The sequence below is a fragment of the Pararge aegeria genome, chromosome 1 (assembly GCF_905163445.1).
Source record: "Pararge aegeria chromosome 1, ilParAegt1.1, whole genome shotgun sequence".
In the NCBI taxonomy this organism is placed as follows: Eukaryota; Metazoa; Arthropoda; class Insecta; order Lepidoptera; family Nymphalidae; genus Pararge; species Pararge aegeria.
This window is the reverse complement of record NC_053180.1, coordinates 12,422,907-12,442,060: the sequence shown is the minus strand read 5'-3', so window position 1 is coordinate 12,442,060 and position 19,154 is coordinate 12,422,907. Positions and strand designations below refer to the sequence as shown.

Sequence of the window (19,154 nt, the reverse complement as noted above, 5' to 3'; positions counted from 1 at the left end):
ATTTTATACAAGACACATTTTATGACTTTGACCGCTAAGAACATCTTATTTTATGAGCACTAAACCAACTACGGAATAACTGAATATTAGAAGTTCGTTAGCTACCGTTTGACCTAGGTCGTTCGATCGCAAACTTTACAATATCTTATTTATGACCGACAAGAAGGTTGTATTTAAATATAAGAAGTTTATGTACGTTCTCAATTTTATAAATAGGTACATTGTGAAAAATGAAATACATTTCCCTAATAGGGTCCATGGAATAAAGGTAATGGCTCCATCTCTCAGCGATGAAGAAATGTCTAAAACCTTAAGAATTTGCCCTTTTTTAGTCAACTTATCTTATTGCGGATATTGTTATAAACACTTCTAGTAGTGAGACCGCGGTATATGAGTTGGAATAACCACCAAACCATACAATATATATGGATCAACGAATATTGAAAGCTTCCAGAGTAAAAGACAATGGATGGTAGTTATGCCTTTATCGTAATGACAGCTGGACTAGTCCCGAGGATTCTTATGAAAGATAGTACCTACCAAATAGAATGAAACGCAAGATTACACCTAAAGAAATTATCTTACTACATGTAGATAGTAAAATTAATTATCCATAGATTTTTTGATTACTTGATATATTTTTAAGGTGTTTTAACCTTCACTTGGGAAACAATATCAAATTTATTAATTTAAAATGCACAATATCAAAATTTCGGCACCGACAAGTTCGGGCCACGATTGACAAAGAGCCACAGGCTCACGTCCAGTCGTTTTTAAAAATTTTATATGCATTTAAAATTTGTATAATTTTTTGATTATTATCTACAAAACTGTAGAAATTTTACAAAATATTCCTGCCTTCCTCCTCTCTTAAAACTGGTCAATACTTAACGTTGATGTAGCACGTAAGTAGGTAAATTTATTTTAGTCAAGTATTTGTTCAGTGAGAGATGTACTTTGAAGTAAATGAGGATAAACGTGATATTATTATAATTCACTTGATATTTATTGCTTACAATCGGGAACTCATAAGGAACGGGCAAATGAAAAATTACATTTTTCGTTGCTTCAATAAAAACACCTTTTAAGGATAAAATAATAATATATAATGTATATTTCTTTAAATTGACATTTAAATAGAGGTCAGCTCTTTGTGAACGGCTTAAAATGTATAAGGACCTTGTTTGGTCATCAGATTTATCGCATATTAATATTTATTGTTGATGCATAGGATCAAATAGCATTGCTGTGATTTTGAATTGAAGTTTTTGTACGCAAGGAACAATGAAAGTCACGGATATTCATTACTATTTGAAAATGTTTTCTTTAATTTTCCATTTAATATAATGAGATTGGTGCATTTTTTGGATTATTGGAGCAATTTTGTTAATTGGATCAAAAACACCAATCTCTCTGAATAATTTTATGGTGGTGTTATCACTTAGTTCCCAGACTGAATGAGTTGCACTATTTTTAAATCAAGTTATTCATATCAAGTATTATGTTCTTAGTATATACATATGTAATCGTCCAGTTACAGTTTTATGCTGTTTTTGATATGATAATAAGCTAAAGATTAAGAAACATTCTTTCGCATTTTCATAATGTATTTTTTCACTGTTAATTTTCGGGCGAACGAGCAGGTAATTGCATCGACTTTTTCGCCCGCACACAAACTCTGAGCTTATTATAATTTCGGATCCATATTTTTTGGATGTCACTCAAAATATAATGACTTCATCTTTCTCTTGAAAATTCGCATAAAACTCGATACACACTGCACGAATATATTCTAATAAATAAATAATTTCGCACTTCTTTATAGGGTCTGTTTCAAATCTGTTCTAGAAGATTGTCTGATAAAAATATATTACATAGCTTGACGCGGAAACAAATCTACGTTTTCCTTCAGACCGTTTCCTCCGGAGACCGTATTAGATCGGGACTGTGATGTTATTTAATTATTGATTCCTTTTATGCATTTAAAATATTATTTATGTACGTCAGGGAAATGCATGGAAATTTACTGATACCTAAGATCATCATCTTGATCATATCAACCTGTTACCGGCCCACTACAGGGCACGGGTTACGGTTGAGAACATTATGTAGAACTCTCAGGCACGCAGGTTTCCTCACGGTGTTTTCCTTCACCGTTAAAGCAAGTTAAAATGCTAAAAATACGCATAATTTAGACAAGTTTGAGGTGCGTCATGGGATTCTTCCCCCCCGAATGAGGAGTCGAAGTCCTATCCCACTGGGCTATCACCGCTTCATACCTACTATAAATGCCAAAGTGTCTTGTTACTTTATAGTCTTTCTTGCATGTAGCAAAATGTGCAAAGGCGATAAGGCCTGTTCCCAGCAGTTGGCCATTAAAAGGCCATGCCATAACCATTTCCGTGTGATGACGGCAGATCAGAATACAGTTTTGTCACCATTTCTCCTCTTCCCGCGAGTTAGAACGAGGCGGGAATATAACGGAGAATGGGCAGGACCTTTCTGCCTACCTTTCTGTATGCTAAAACTATCGTCTACTGCGAGTACCAACCCGTCTGCCTCCCGTTGGGTAGTCCTTTAGTCCAGCAGTGGACTGTTATAGGCTAATGATGAAAGTAAGTGTGTACAGATGTAGCTGCATAAAGTCAATCGCCTGCCATCTGGTCTTAGCCTAACGTAAACTTGAATACGACATAAATTATGCGGGAGCCCCTGTAAGCCGTGACGCAGGTGTGTGTTTGTCTTTATAATTGCGCACTCGAGTAATGTGGTAATTTCATTACGTTTTTGTGCGAGGTGAACGCCCTGTAAATATCAGGTGCTATCCTGTGCCGTTGGTATTTTTTTGAGTCTAGAAAGTATTGTCGGGGATTTTTTGTGGAAGTTGTGACCTTAATTTAACGTACAAATATATACTTCCGATTCGGGTCCCATACTGCGATGCTCTCTGTAAATATGTTACCGTAAAAATAAGTACAGGTATGTATAGTACCTACCTATATAGTATTTGCCAAACAAATAGCTTTGCGCACTAACATCCAAGTTTCTTTCCAGAGGTTCAATATTTACATACGATTTCATTTCTGAAAAACAAACAGCTTCTACAGGATAGCATCGCTATTTTTTCCGCATTTTGTCTTTCAAAATCCGCGCAATGGAGTTTTAGATTGACGTGGTTTTTTGGATAGCCATACTTGAATTATTATAAAGCTTTTAAATTTTGTTTGGTTGAACGCGCTAATCTCAGAAAATGCTGTTTCGATTTAAATTTTAGCGGTAAATTGTCGCGCGGGTCCGCTAGTAAAACTATATGCTGTCAATTGCAGAAAGCATAGCATGTGGTTGTACAAGCAGGGCTACTAGGACAGGGTAACACACTTCAGCCTAAATTTTCTCTGCCAGACTAGAGAAAATACAGATATTATAAAATCACGCACTCCCTACTGCGGAGGTGGAAAAAATGTTCGACGATGAATATGACTCTATGTAGTAAGAAAAGTACAAAAGTTTCGAAGTTTAGAAAATATAATCGTAAATCTGACCATGTTCCGCTTGCGCTTGGATATCAATTAAACTGGCAGGTGTTATGAATAATTTACGAAAACGGCCGAAGCGCAGGCGCTAATTCGGTTCAAAGTCAAGACCACGCCAAATGCCAATTCCGATAAACAGATTTCTAAGGTCAAATGCCGAATACGTGAAAGTTGCCATAATATGTACAAAATAGTATACTATGATAAACTAGTGGGTAAGACTGCAGCCTCTCTCACGGAGGGATCCGAGTTCAATCCCCGACACACACATCTTTAACTTTTCATAGTTAATGTATTGTATTGCATTTATTTCAGACTACTAACGTACATACTTTATGTACGTTTGAAGAAATTACGAACACTTGCTTAAACGATGAAGGAAAACATCTGCCTACCTGAGACTCTATAATGATCTCAAATAAGTGCCAAGTATGGAGCTGCACTTATGTGGTGAACTATGGCCCTAAGGGCTAATCCTTTTTCATCCAGAGAGGAGACCCGTGTTCTTTAGTAAGCCGGTAATGGCTTGATAATGATGAATAAAATATCGTTTCTTAAGTTAGTTGGACAAATTGCATAGTGTTCTACTGTGGGTGGTCCACTGAAGTTTGCCAGGTGCTTCCAGTTAAAAAGTTCATTGATGCAGGTGTAGTTGATACATAGGCTTTGCTGCTTTTATCTTTGATCCAAAATGTACTATTTTTGACACTGTTTTGTTACTGAAATAGTCGGATAGAACATTGAGGAATATTGTATTTTTCTGCATTTTACCATGATGTTTTTTTATTTTACATACAAAGGCGCAATAAAACAAGAAGCACTATTGAAAACATTTTTTTAATCGGCTATGCCAAAAAACCTTAAGATTTTTTTGAAATGGCTTTATTTAAATACCATACTAATTACTTACTTTAAAGTTAGACAAAATGTTGAATTATCAATGCAAAATTTTCTACTTGCCGTATCAAAGCAATGGTTTTGTACTCGTAATCAGAATACGCCACTCTCATTTCTAAGGCGTGGTGGTGAATGCTAAATAAGTGAAACTCCATTGGGCGATATTCCAAAAGTCGTCTAGACGGCGTCCAGTGGTTATTAAAATATATATAAATATGTATCATTGACTTTATTACGTAATGTTTATATTCTATGCTTATATCACAGCCGCTTTCTCTAATTTTTTAATGGTTTTTCGCAATAAATTATTTATTTATGATGCTTAAATTATGCTTTATATTAAAGAAAAAAAACACACTAGGTAGGTATTTGTTACATAATAAACTGTAAATTTTTATTTTAGATACTAATGCCCGTTTTCACGAACGACGGTTTTCCGTCGTTAGCCCCCTTGGGGCTTTCATAGGTATTGTGTCATCAGTAGCCTATAACAGTAAACTGCTGGACTTACTGCGTCTACCAATGAGAGGATTAGCCCATTATCACTAGGCTGGGTAGACCGGTTGGGTTCGCAGTAGACGGCAGTAGTAGCACAAAAAGTCCTCCATTTTGTTCCCTAAGTCGCCTCGCACGACACCCGTGGGAAGAGGATAGGTGGTTTCTGTTTTCTGATCTACCGTCACCATAAGGCACGCATTAGCACCGTTACCTTTTACGTTTTTTACTAATAGGTATAATTTATAATTTGCCAAAATAATCATGATCGCATTAATTTCTCACAGCTCCTCTTTGGCCTGACCCACGCGTTGCGAGTTGGCGGGCTTTATATTAATAATAACCGGGATCGACGGCTTAATGTGCTTTGTGATGCACGGGGGTGGACGTTACCAATCACACGAGTTCATACTAAGAATTTCTAGACGGGAAATAACATATTTTGTCTCGACAGGGGAATCAAACCCAGGATTTCGTGATCTGCCAAACGCGATGGCCACTAGATAGCCGTCAGTTAAATTTGACAATCATTGTAGTATAACAACGCAAACAATATCCCAATAGCTTCCTAGAAGTACTGTATAGATACATATGGCATACATTGCGTATAAATGTACTTGATAGTGGTGCGCTATGTCGATAAATTCTTATCGATATGCTAATGTACCCATAAATTATTTACGACTCTCATCCTAGGAAAGGGTTCTGTAAATTAACATGCCATGTCTGGATTTTATAGCGGAGATGTTATTGCTATTGCGTAAATATTTAACTAGCTAAAGCAATACCTATTTATCAGGAAAGAGACATTAATGAACCTATTCCCATAATTGTATCGTATGTTTATAGTTTTTTTACGTTCAAAGCGTTTGATTGAATATTGTACAAGTGTGTTAATTTTGTTTAGCGGTAATTAAGTATTTTATGAAGACGGCTATTCTATTTTTATATATTACACATTACTTTTTCTCAGGTATGAAACGGAGATAATGTTTTTGAAGTATACAAATTATAAATTACATCTTAGAAATTTTTCTAGTTATTGTGGATGGCAGTCGTTTGCTCCGCGACAACTCACTTCTATCCAACTAATAGCACCTATGTTAAATGTGAATTATATAAATAGGTTACTGAGATGTTTTAAACAAGTAAGTAAGTAAACTTTTGGCCATTTTTATAAATTCCCAACGACGGGTGGCGTCAGAGAGGCGGCCGTTCGTAAAAATATGCAATCAAAACAACATTTCCGTCTTTGTCTCCTTCAAGTTTGAAAAACACATGTCCAAAACAGCATGACGCGGGATAAAGGTAAGAAGAAGAAGCAATAAGATAACCTATGGCAACTGGCGCTCACTTCATATATGCGTAGAAGCACCGTCTACACTAAAAATTTAAAATAAGTCGTACATACGAGCAGGATTCTTTCATTTTTGCCATCTACCGTCTTTATGCCTACACTGGTCGAAAATATTGCGCACGCCTCTGTTTTGTTCACTCGGAACATCGATATAATTCCAGACACATCTCTTAGGAACACTAAGCGATATGTCACTGCGCCTACGCGGATTCCTATCGCTCGTCACAGCCTAGATAACCTTGATGACCTGAATACACTCAACATTACACTGGGGACCTAAGTGTTGATAATTGTTTTGTGGTATTTACTATTCTTGTATCATAAGATCCTCCCCATATAGAGATTCTGTTGGTTTATTTATGTTTGCTGTGAAACTTTATGCCCAGTTATTCCAGTAGCACTTAAGCGGTAGATCTTCTAACGATCGCTGGAATTCTTTACTTTATAAATGGGAATGTGTGTTTGATCGTTTATTCCCCTTAGACTCAGCAACTTTTACATTCATACCATTCATAAGTTACCAGAGATAGACAGACCCGCGGGTGAAATCACGGGCAGTGTTTGTATACCTATATTTCTATACTAATATTATAAAGAATATATATGAATAATTTAAATAAATGAAGCGGTGATGGCCAAGTGTGTAGGAGCTCGACTTAACTTTCGGGAGGCCGAGTTCGAATCCCAGCACGCACCTACAACTTTTATATGTTATTTGCGTTTTGAGTAATTAAAATCTCACTTGCTTCAACGGTGAAGAAAAACATCGTGAGGAAACCTGCATGCCTGAGAGTTCTACATAATGTTCTCAAAGGTGTGTGGAGTCCACCAATACACATTGGGCAAGCGTGGTGGACTACGGCCTTAACCCCTTTTCATTGTGGGAGGAGACCCGTTCCCAATAGTGGGCCGGTACTGGCTTAATATGATGATGATTTGCATGCATTAAAAAAATGTCGACTTAAAAAAAAACCGAATTAATTATTGATTATTACAAAAGGATTTTTTATGGTACCACCCCCAAAGCGTAACTTATTAATGGTAAACTTGCTGTTAATTTTTTTTTATCCTCTTTAAGTTTAGGTTGAACCTTAACAAAACCGATAAACCTAAGCATAAAGGTACCTACGTGTTTAAATTAAACCTCTGATTAATGCGTTTATTTCACTTTATTATATTATAAGCACGCTGTTTTTTTATTAAACAAACACTGTACAAAGTACAAAAATATTTTTTACCCAAATACCAATCTATCTAGCTATTATAACGATTAGAATATCTCCATCAATCCATACATGTGTCACATTCAGCATCTTAATCTTTTGTGAACTCGTTTAAAAGTAGCTTACGTGTAAATATATTAAGTTTGAGTTAAACTCATCCAAAACTTTGACCTCTACCGTTTCTATGTAATTGTGAATGCATATATTAATATCTTCTAAAGTGGTGATGACATTTTGTAATTCACAAAGCAGGTCAAATGACCTCAGGCATTTGAGTGTTTGGTGTGACTTGTGCGAAGATTTTCCATGAGTTTTTAACCTCGTGAAAAATTCCTGGCCAAATACTTCAAAGAACAGAAGTTTTGTTTCGTTTTATTTTGGCATTCATTAAGAAACAATACAATCGTTTATTTGGAACAAATACCCTTTGAGATACTTTGGAATCATTAATAAAGATTTTATCCATTATAATATTATGATATGAGAAGAACTTAACAACCAACCGCATCAGGCATTAAAAAATATTCCCGGAAATTATTGTAAAAAAATCGTTTAGTAGCAAAATTATTACAGTAACCTTAAAATATTAAATGAAGTTTTAAATTAAGTGTTTTTTTATTTACATTATTTGAAATATATTGGAGTCATGAATTAAAAACGTTTAAAAAACTTATATAATTATATAATATTTATATTACTGGAATAATTATTTATATTATGCAAAGATAAAGATAATTTAGGCATAACACTTTTTTAATATGTAATATTATAATATTAGTTGTTATGAACATTGCACTAAATGTCTAGAATATAAATAATTAAGTGAATAATGTTAACTGTCTAAGCAATAAAACCGCCTGTAAAAGTTTGTCATTTGGATTTGATTTATCTCCTAACGTTATCGCACCTTGAAAGCTGTGAAATACATAATTGTTCATATAAAACACGATATCGATGGATATATTTTAATATCAGGAATAATGCTTAGACCCATCGCCAACTTTTATGCGTGAGTAGTAGGATTAAGTAAAACTCCGCTCATACAATATGATTTTTATCAACCTTTAGTAATATCTTTAGGGATCAAAAAATCTTAACGTGATTTATTAAAACTGATTTAGATTATTCTGCTTGGTTGCGCTATTGACACTATACCGCCTTTGATTTAGCATCATCAATTATTCTTAGCCAACGATTTTGCATTTAGCTGCATTGAGAGTCCACTATAAATCCCTCTCTTCTTTAAGAGAGAAAGTATGCGCTAAGCAGTGGTAGATGAATAGGCTGATAATGGTGATAAAACTGATTTAAGTTTCTTAATATTTTACAGAACTCAATGGTCACCCTACAGAACCGTGGCATGTGCGCATACTGTATCGGAACGGTACTTTGCTTATGTATTGGATATAGTATGCTCTATGACTTATGACTACTGAATACGTACCACAGTACAGCGCCACGTGATCGTACATTTACTTTTATCGGCGATAAAGCTTCGTGTACGAGCGTTTGTGTGTCATCCATGCATCCAATTATAAACAGGAAGCTGGTTCACGACTCTTGTGGTATACTCAATGTTATATCAAAAAAATACTTCGAAAGCTTAAGTGAAAAATTTCTTTTTGTTTGTAAAATAATTTCGGAATCAAATATATAGTATAAGAAACGAAGTAATTTCTACTATATACTTTGACGGCCGAGTGGCGCAGTGGGCAGCGACCCTGCTTTCCGAGTCCAAGGCCGTGGGTTCGATTCCCACAACTGGAGAGTGTTTATGTGATGAACATGAATGTTTTTCAGTGTCTGGGTATTTATCTGTATATTATAAGTATTTATGTGTATAATATTCATAAAAAAATATTCATCAGCTATCTCAGTACCCATAACACAAGCTACGATTACTTTGGGGCTAGATGGCGATGTGTGTATTGTCGTAGTATATTTATTTATTTATTTATTTATTTAATTATCGATTCCTAGACGTCAAAATAGGCATACTATTATTATTTTATGTTTTCATTTAAATTGCATATCTTGCACTAGATAGGCCAAAACGGCTTATTGTATTAAAAATATAAATTGATAAAAGTGCCGCAAAAAAAACCTGCTGTATTTCGTGAGAAATTATCCGCATAAGTATTTTTAAGTTGATACTGAAGTCTTAAAACGTCAATTTTTTTAAGAAATCGGGACCTCCCCTCCTACCTATAACTACAGAGCTTAGCACAGCTCTTCAAAATAGACGGTATGTATGTAGATTTAAGCTTAAGAGGATATTAGACATTCTTCGTACAAGTGCTTACCCCTACTTCCCTGGATAGTGCTGGAGCAAGAATTTTCTTGAAAAGCTAATTTCTTTAGAAAATTTGACCGTCTAAAATGACCAAGATTTTTTTTTAACACCATGTTAAGAGGAAAAAATGACGTAATCTTCTTCGTATGCAAGAATAATCGAAGCTACTGCTGTCTCAATTGCACTATACGGGGAAAGGCATAAGGAGTTCAGGCTAAGCGCAATGTAGTTTTTTCAAATACCTATACCATCTTCTTAAGCATATTTCTTCGTTAAGTAATTTGCGATGGTCTATAATATTCGAAGTTGCCTCGCGGCGCTCAAAGTTTTTACCGTCGCTAAGCTGATTTGAATAATAGCCATCGTTATTAAAGAATGTCGTGAAACTTGTGTCATGCCGGTTTTATGTGTCTGTAATGTATCAGCTGTTTGTATTATTTTTTATCCATATTTATAAAGACTAGTGGTAGCACAGTGGTCGAATTTCGACCGATTATATATAAAACTAGCGGTTGCCCGCGACTTCCAATCCTATATACTTTCATATCTTCATCGTCATCATCATTTTATTTTATTTATTAGGGACAACAGACAGTCATGCACAAAAATAACAAAATAGAATTAGCTAAAAATATAATAGCACTATAACAAGACCCACATCATTGTCCACAAATTACTTATATTAAAGAATAAGACTACACAAAATCTAAAAAAGAAATTTAAGTTATTATAAAAATAATAAATATATCATCACTAATAAATTTTACCGGCCTAATACAGGCCACGAATTTCCTCTCAGAATGAGAAGGGTTTAGTTGTCTACCACGCTGGCCTATCCAATCTATAAATCTTAGATTAGCGGATTGGTAGATTTCACATGCCTTTGAGAACATTATGGAGAACTCTCAGGCAGGTATCCTTACGATGTTTTCCTTCACCATTAAAGCAAGTGATATTTAAATGGCTTAAATTAAAAACATATATACACACATAATTGTGTTATGCGTGCCGGGGATCGAACTCGGTCTCCACAAAAGGAAAGCCGATGTCTTACTCACTAGGCTATCACCGCTTATATATATATTACTTTCATATGCATTATTTAAAAAATCATGTCTGTTTGGCATGCCTAAACCAATGGCAAACAGACATTAAGCTTTCTGCACTTTTCCATTTTATAAACTTTAATTATAGACCGAATATCACAATTCAAAGGGTTCGAAACTTTGTACATATGTAAATTAATATCTGTAACTTGGTATTGATACACTGTGGTGTTAAGGCATGATTCCTCCTTTCGTTCGACAACGTCCAACAAGGGTCGATGTTAATTAACATAACATAGAGACTCGATAGATTCCTCTTATTTGTGAAAGTGCCACTGCTATCATGGCGTCATAAAAAATAATAGCTATGTCTTCGAATCAATCTAATTTAGCGAAAAAATGGATGGCCTTTATCACAAGAGTGCCATAGGTTTTATTAGATCGTTACAATTCGTTGTTTTTTGTATTATCAAAAGATAGCTTTTAGTAAGTAGTATACTAAAATATCGTATTTATGGTAGAATAAATAAACATTGAAACTTACTTGCCGTAGTAAAAAAGTACTATAATATTTAATTATCAAATAAATTATTCCACAAATGTATTCGACAAAAAGTCCTATTAGTGACCGTAAAAATAGGTATAGTAAAAGTCCTTAACGAAAAAACCAATAAAAAGTACATAACAACGCAGTTCAAATTAAAAGGATTAAATGTACTGATAAAATGCAAATGCAGAGCCTTTACGATCCTCAATGCCTATAAAATCGGTCTAAGAATTCCTCGCTAGTAAAGATAATAGATATAGCTATTAAGAAAAGCAAAAAAATGTGTGGTTCGATGTGACAACTTTGTTTTTTATGGACGCGTACTAGAAGAACTGTCTGGTGTTAGCGTGTTTGACTACGGATCACGACTCATGGGGACCTGTGCTCGATTCCAGTGCCAAGCAAATACTTGATGATCCTTTCAAAACAGTGTAGAATAAGGTCGGATTCAGTGTTTTATCAGGCTCTGTCATTTGAAGGGTGCTCACAGTTTAAGTGTGACAAAACACTACACAGGTATTCCATCGCTATACCACGTTTATTTCCAAGACGCATCGGTCTGAATACCAGTCTGGAGAAATGAAATTGGCAATTACCGTCTCAACACAAGAATAATAAACCATTGACCTCGCCTGTCAAAGCCCACAAATCCGCTTTGTATCATAGTAGTCTTATGTATAATACCAATTTCTTATGATAGAGGAGGATTTCTGTAGCAAGAGCCATAAATATAAGCTGAGACTGATGATGATAAGTAGGGTCCTTGTGTTATCGTTGCACTTCTAGCAACAGTGTGATGTTTTTATCTCTAGAGGGATTATCATACACTCATCCAGTAGCCGAATTGGACCAATGGCTCTCAAGCACCACAGTCTATTAATTCTATCTCTCACAACTAGACCTGTTTGTATATAAAAGTAACATTCGTTGGTGTAAACTATTTTCAGCAGTGTCTTTTACGTCATTGGTTGCCTGTTGTTTTTCGATTTTCTATATTATTTGTGCCGTGCAATAAAAATTTAACACGTACACAACAATAATATTAAACACTTAGGGAAGAAGACATTAATAATATACATAGATGACCGGTATTTAAAAAAAAAATTACTTAATCTGTTGCTGCGTGTTAAAAGGACAAACTGAAAAGCACACTATTTCACTTAAAATATTAGTAGGGAAAATTATAGTTAGATAATAAAGAATAATAAAGAATAACTTTATTGCAAGGAACAATAAAGGAAAACAAATTATATGTGGGTGGGCGTCTGTGTTATATGAGGGTACCCAATTTTTGATGCTATTTGCACAGACTATGTATGTACTCTAGCGGTAATAACATCTCCCTGAATAAAACAAATATTTCAACGGAAAAACTTTGCGTTTAAAAAGTGCTAAGCTATTTACTGTATTCCTAATAAGCTCTGCAACTACGCAAGGCAAGTCCTGCCTAGATACGATCTAGGATCTTTGTAATGGTCAGGTTTGTCCACTTGTGCGGTGGAAAAAAAATGTCAAGCAATCGAACCTGCTACGTGATTACCTTTACCAGCCTTCGATGTAGTTAAATGGATTTATTGGCCTGTACTTGCTTTATTAGAAAGGTGAATAATTGTTGCATTCATTTGAATGCCTTTTTAAATGCAAAAGCTCAAATAATTATATTTTTACTGAAAATTATCATCCTCAGCCTATAAATTGTCCACTGCTTATCCAGGCTTTCTTTACCCACCATGCTGTCCCAATGCGTGTTGGCGTACATTAACGATTTTTAACACTTTTACAGCTCGAAGGGCTTCGAGGACAGTATCCAAACTTCTGGGCTGATACTGAAAATGTCTTCAACAGAAAAACTCAATAGGTACAATGCATTTATCAACCCGGGAATTGAACCATGTGACCCCTGGTCGAACATGTTAACCACCACATCAACATCATACTGGTGTAGAAATATCATTTTTATCCCACTACTGGGACATTCTTTCTCAAAGGATTTCTTCGATATCTCAAGGGATTTAGAGCTTTAGCCATCCACGCTGCTCTAATGCAGTTTTATATCTTAAAGCCAATTTCTTGTCTCCCAGTAGCTTTCGATTTCTTGCCAGAAAGACCAACAATATACCTTAATCATTGATGTCCCGACCCGAACTCAGTACTTTGTTTGGCAGAATATTTTAATGGATTTTTATCTGTAACAATAAATATAATCCAAAAAAAAGTTTCTTACTTTCTTAATCCAATGGACTTGAGGTAGCTTGGATCATCAAAATCTGAAAAGAAAAATATAAAGTTATTATTTATTTATCATTTCTATAACCTGCACACGTCGTCCTACTCATCAAATAAGTTTCATCTTCCGGGTCCAATAGTTTTTCAACCCAACCCTAGGAAATAATCTCTTAGGTTACTTTTTCTTTTCTCTTTCATTTTCAAACTCTGCGCAACTTCTTTTATTTTCTTCTTCCACGAAGTATTTATAGAAAGCTTTCAAAATAAAAAAGATGGATGAAATCGTTCTTAAGTCATGGCACGACCAAGGGATTGAAAAAAAGTATAAAACTATTTAAGTGAGATTCGACATATCTTTGAATTTCAAAGTCAAAGTCAATCTTTCTCTATTCAAAATGAATTACTAAGCACTGACGTATTTCTTTAGTACGTCATCGTACAAAAGGCATTTTTGATGAATACCATGATATACTAATGTTTTCATTACGTAAACAATACTTTAGCACGTTATTTGATCCATCTTTGAGGGTTCAGACAACGTTTGCAATGTAAGCGGAATAAAATGTTTTTATTAACGACGTCACATTGGAACCTCTAAAATGATCAGTGTATTTTTACTACATTATGCATTAATTATACATATAAACCTTTCTCTTGAATCACATTATCTAATACAAAAACCGCATTAACATCTGTTGCGTAGTTTTAAACTTCTAAGCATTAGGGACAGATAGACAGCGGGAAGCGACTCTGTTTTATACTATGTAGTGATATCAACACACAGTGTTAATTAAAACCAACTAGCTGTCTAGCTAGAGCAATTCATACTCAAGTGTTAATGTTATAAAAATAATATGTAACCTTGTAGGCTAAGATTACACGTTTAATAAAAACTTCGAAGATATACGAGTAGCAAGACATCTCCTTTTCCAGACGTGGTAGCCGAAAGGGGCTTCTCTAGCGCAAAAAATAGTATTATCGATTATTACATTGCATGTTCCTTGGGGAATCAGCCGTGTTGGTATGGCAACGCGATGCAACCGATGTAAATATTATTTTCCTCCGAGAATCACCCTGCAGAACCTGAGAGTATGTAATCCAAGTTCCATACGTTTAATTTTGAGCATAGTAAAATGACGTCACGCATGGATAACCACCCCTGTGCTAAAACTAGAGAACTGAAGAATGAACTCTACATCCTCTACTATAAGACAGGATTTTTTTCAACACAGATTCAAGCACATCACATTATTTACTTCACAGAAAATAAACTGTAACAATGAAGGCATAAGATTGAATATTGTTTGTAAAATAACGAAAGAATTATAATGATTTGTATGTCTACCATGAGTGATATTTTGCAGTAATATGCGTGCGAAAGGCATAACGATAGGTTTATTATATAGTAACTGTGATCTAATACTTAGCTATTAAAATAACTAGCTTCCTGCTCATGGTACAAGCTTTCTTTATTTACCTCATAGTTATGATAAAAGTTGCTGAACCACTACAAAACTTTAGTTGGTTGCTTCAGATTCGTTGCGACTGGCTGAAACGAAATGGAAAAGTAGATTTAATGTCCCAGTTGACTGTCTACTAATACTATACTGTCTTACTAATCAAAATCCGATCTTCACTCCCTAATAATAATCTAAATATTTGAATAGTTAAAAAATTTCAAATAATTTTACTCATAAATTAAGAAAAAAAAACCAACGCATTATAGACCGCTCTATAAAAAACAAAGCATGTTAATCGTTTTACCTAACCAAAAGCTATGCGAGAACATCCTCTCAAACCCAATGGATGCTTGAATAGGAATAGGCATTGTTTTACATATGTATAAAATGCAAGCGTCTGCGTGTGGGTCGAATTGAGTTCCTCCTCGTTTTTGAAGTCGGTTCCAAATTATATTGACCTTCGCGATTTATCATGTCATCATGGTAGTATGAACCCATTAAACAAAATGTATCAAATTAAGTACCCATCTATACACAAAATATAGTAATAAGATTATAGTTCTCCAACTTTATATTATGAAATTTAATAATATCGCATTTAAATTTCATCATTGTAGGTATAACATGGGTTACCTAGAATTACAATCAAGAAGGGAAACCGTACAAAGTTGGCTTGAAAAATAAAAGAACACCAGGATGTCGGGACCGCTTAACCGACGCCGGTGTTGTGAAAAGATCGAGACGTATACAAAGCTTTAAAAACGTCGTTACTAAAGATGATGCTCTTTATCGCTGCAGTACTGAAATACGAGAATGTTATCCCCTTACGTATTAAATCGTACTGGTACGTACGCACCCTACTTAGACAGCAGATTATGTATACAATCAGCTCAAGAATGTGGTGTGTGGGAATTTCTATGAAAGACATATATATATATATGTATATATATCCAGTCGTAGTTGTCTAGCGATTGAGATGGCGATGACGTCGATATGACCCGGTAGATAGTCAATTTGAGGAACTAATTTTAAATGGCACAGGATTGGCTTGTTTGCTTGTAACACCCTGACAATTATCACAATTGATTCCATATTGAAGATTGTATATTTATTCTAATCTGTTCAGCAATAATAGCCAATAGAAACTATTAACATTTTATTTATTTGGATTGATGTATAGATAACTCAATTAGCTTTTATAAATATGATAAAGAAAACTTGTAAATGATAAAAATAACGTAACGCTTTAACTCCTATCCTAGACGATTTATGCGATTGACTAGCATACACTAAGTATTTATAAATCTCTAAATTGCTTGTAAAGTTAGTGATAAAAATTATTGCCGAATTATACAGACTCGAACGTGATTTGTTATGCCTTAGTGACTATTTATTTTTGTTCATCTAAAACAGGCGTTTGGGACGTAACGCTTTAACTCCTATCCTAGACGATTTATGCGATTGACTAGCATACACTAAGTATTTATAAATCTCTAAATTGCTTGTAAAGTTAGTGATAAAAATTATTGCCGAATTATACAGACTCGAACGTGATTTGTTATGCCTTAGTGACTATTTATTTTTGTTCATCTAAAACAGGCGTTTGGGAAATATCAGTAAACGGGTTTGTAACCAGTTCGAAAAGAACGTAGTCTTCAATTGTGTGCATCGAATTGGTGTTCAGTGTACGCTGCACTTAAAAGGAAGGCGTGGATCCCATAATAATGAAGTATAGGAATTTTTAATAGAAAATCTAAATTGAAGCGATTCTTGCAATTAAGTTGCAGTGTTATTTTGTTGCTACATTAAAACCAGCCAAGTTTTGTTCCTCTTTTGAGAAATTTAAATACGATGTACTATGAAACCAGCCCTGATTCTAAATCACAATTCTTACATGTAAATTAACATGTCCGTGAAAATGTATATACACAAAATATTTTTCTTGCGCATACAGAAAACTGGGTGTTAAAAAAATTACCTACAAAATTACGAGCATAGTGAGTTGGCACCTTTTCAGGTCAAGACTATAAAAATATTAATTTATGATAAAGTTATTATCATATTAAATTACTTTAAATCAAAGATGCAATTTGGCATAGTTATAGGGTTAATATTTAGGATTTTTTTTATCCAAAAATTCACATACTTATTACAATTGTCGGTTTTACAGCGTAACGCCAAGAACTTGCTATACATCTTAACCGATTTTAATCCGTTTTTTTATTTTAAGTAAAAAAAAGCTACGAGTAGGTACCTTGCTCTTTTTAAACGGAAACATTCTAACAGCCTTCGTGATATGGTGAGGAAGTTAACCGACAGAATGTTAACCGATTTTTCTACGGACAATGGCTGAGTGCATTGATCTTTTACTTAGCATCTTAACACTTTGGAAGGGCAATTTCAACATGTAAGGCTAGGTTTACATGATGACACGAAATCTGTTATTTTTACCACAGCAAAAGGAATTTATATTGTTAGGAAGGGTAATCAATTCCATTTCACTGTATTTATTGACTTGTGAAGTGCCTGAAAAGAGCGGTGATGCCGGGGATCGGGGCTCGGCTTATTTCAAGATCTATTTTATTTAAAAATAATAATCCTATATACATCGGATATTTAAACTACTTAGTTGGACCGAGCCCCGATCCCCGGCATGAACCTCTAACTGTTCTGTACTGAGTTATGCGCGTTTTTAACTTAGGCAATTAAATATCACTTGCTTTAACGGTGATGCCTGAGTGCTTGCGTTAGTTTATGATGTATAATGAATTAGCTAAATTTGCTACAGTCAGATTTGTTGAAAGTCGAAGTGGCGATTTTGATCGAAACCTTTAGGAAATCTTAACTCCAGCATTAGAGTGATTTAGGTTATTAATGTATACGTTTTCGATTCTCGAAAATAATATGTAAATACATCGAATTGCTTGATTGAAGCTGCCTTGATTTTATAACTAAGAACATAATTATTTTATAACTTAGAAAAAATATATCATTAAATAGTTAGTTCTCGTTCTCGGTAGAACTTTGATAAAATAAAAATATGTAATATATAGCATTCAAATCCTATGCTAAGGGGGAGAAAACTGGGATCCAAGTTTCCTTTTCTTTCGTTAATACGCCAGCATAACCAATTAAAAGCTTAAAGTCGCAGCAGAAGACGAAATCTTCCAGAAACAAAACGAATAGAGCAAGATATCTTCCTCCTACAAGTTCATTGCTCCCCATAGGCACCACCATAACCGTCGCACATCCTATGACATCATGGGAACTATAGCTTTCAGTATCGAGAAATGTACTATCTCCCTATTAATATGCATGGTGTGGTTTATGAACAATACTTATGGTATTTAATATGCACGGACGCGATGCGACGCGAACGCCATATTGATTTTATGGTGTCATGGTAATAATTATACTTCATAGGGTTAACGCTGTGATTTTATAAAACATACCAGCTGCTGCCCAAGATTTCGATCACGTACAATGTTTGAGGTATAATTTTTCTTTAAGACACTTCATCCTAAAAACTGCTTATTTCAAGATCTATTTTATTTAAAAATAATAATCCTATATACATCGGATATTTAAACGATCTTCATATCCCAATTTCGGAAAAACCTTTTCAATTATAAAGTCTCTTTAGAGCCTTTCAACATTCTTAATCCGTAGTCTGCCTGTCCTTTGCGAAATCGGTTTCAGGCAGACGGACAGAGAAACATTATAACATAAACATTAACATAACATTACATTAAGCGTTTGGGTTAAGCTATCGTAATAATATCATTTGATTAATAAGAGTCAGTAATTCAGAAAACACAAACAAAACCTACAAGTTTATTTATTTGTTTGGATTAATAAAACCTATGTTTATAAAACGACTATTTGTCTGGCTGTTTATAAATCAACATTTGCATGACAGAGTTTATTGCAGTTTTCAAAAGTTTTCGTTTGAAGTCAGACCAGATTCATAGTTTGTCATCGGCGTTCGAGGTATTTCTGGAGGTTTTACGAGTACTCGTGAATGGCCTTGTCGCTGGTTCGACCTTTGTTTAGGCGTCTTCTTTTACCGAATAACAT

General features: G+C 34.6%; 1 protein-coding gene across 3 annotated transcripts in view; it reads right to left on the bottom strand.

Moving 5' to 3' along the window:
• LOC120636990 overlaps nucleotides 1-19,154 on the bottom strand; it is a 350,702-nt gene that overhangs the window by 47,047 nt on the left and 284,501 nt on the right. For 2 of the 3 annotated variants that reach the window (XM_039908577.1, XM_039908571.1), the window contains exon 3: nucleotides 13,616-13,658. The exons of the other annotated variant lie outside the window; for it this stretch is intronic. The gene's annotated coding sequence lies outside the window, so the exon portion shown is untranslated. The remainder of the gene's footprint in view (nucleotides 1-13,615; nucleotides 13,659-19,154) is intronic. 3 annotated transcript variants of the gene reach the window in all.